The following is a 584-nucleotide window of genomic DNA, read 5'->3' as shown; positions in this document are numbered from 1 at the left end:
CACAGGTGCATGCTGGTTAATGACTGTGATACTGGTTTCTGACAGCAGAGGGCAGCAGCGTTCCACATCTGTCTCATCAGTCTTCTATGGGAAGCTTGATTTATAACATGATAAAATATCATGACGCCACAAAGCCACTGACAGCTTGTGTTATTGTTTTAATATTTTGACTTATTGAGCGGGAGAGAGAAAAGAAGAAGAAAAGAAGGAAAGGAAGGAAAACAAACAACAAAAAACACGTTTTCTGTTTTACTTTCTTCTTCCTTTCCCCTCTTCGTCTTAGGGTCCGCTGGGTTTTATAGTTTGGGTAGTTCTTTATAATAATCAAGTAAAGTCAATAAATATAAATAGATGTAAATGAAACGACCCCTCCCACTCAGAGCGGTGCAGGTGTGTCAGGAAGAGAAGGGAGCCGCACCTGAAGCCACTTCTCCTGATTGTCATATAAAAGGAATCAGCTCTCAGGTGAGCTTTGGTTCCTGTCTCGTGATCCACACGTCACAACTCATTAACTATATCATTAACTCTCAACCTTGATATTTGATATTTGAGTTCACGGTTCATGACAGTCACCTGCTCATGAG

The sequence above is a fragment of the Seriola lalandi genome, unplaced genomic scaffold (assembly GCF_002814215.2).
Source record: "Seriola lalandi dorsalis isolate HSWRI2012SDOR001 ecotype SW California unplaced genomic scaffold, Sedor1 jcf7180002053974, whole genome shotgun sequence".
NCBI lineage: Eukaryota > Metazoa > Chordata > Actinopteri > Carangiformes > Carangidae > Seriola > Seriola lalandi.
This window is presented reverse-complemented; position numbering follows the sequence as displayed.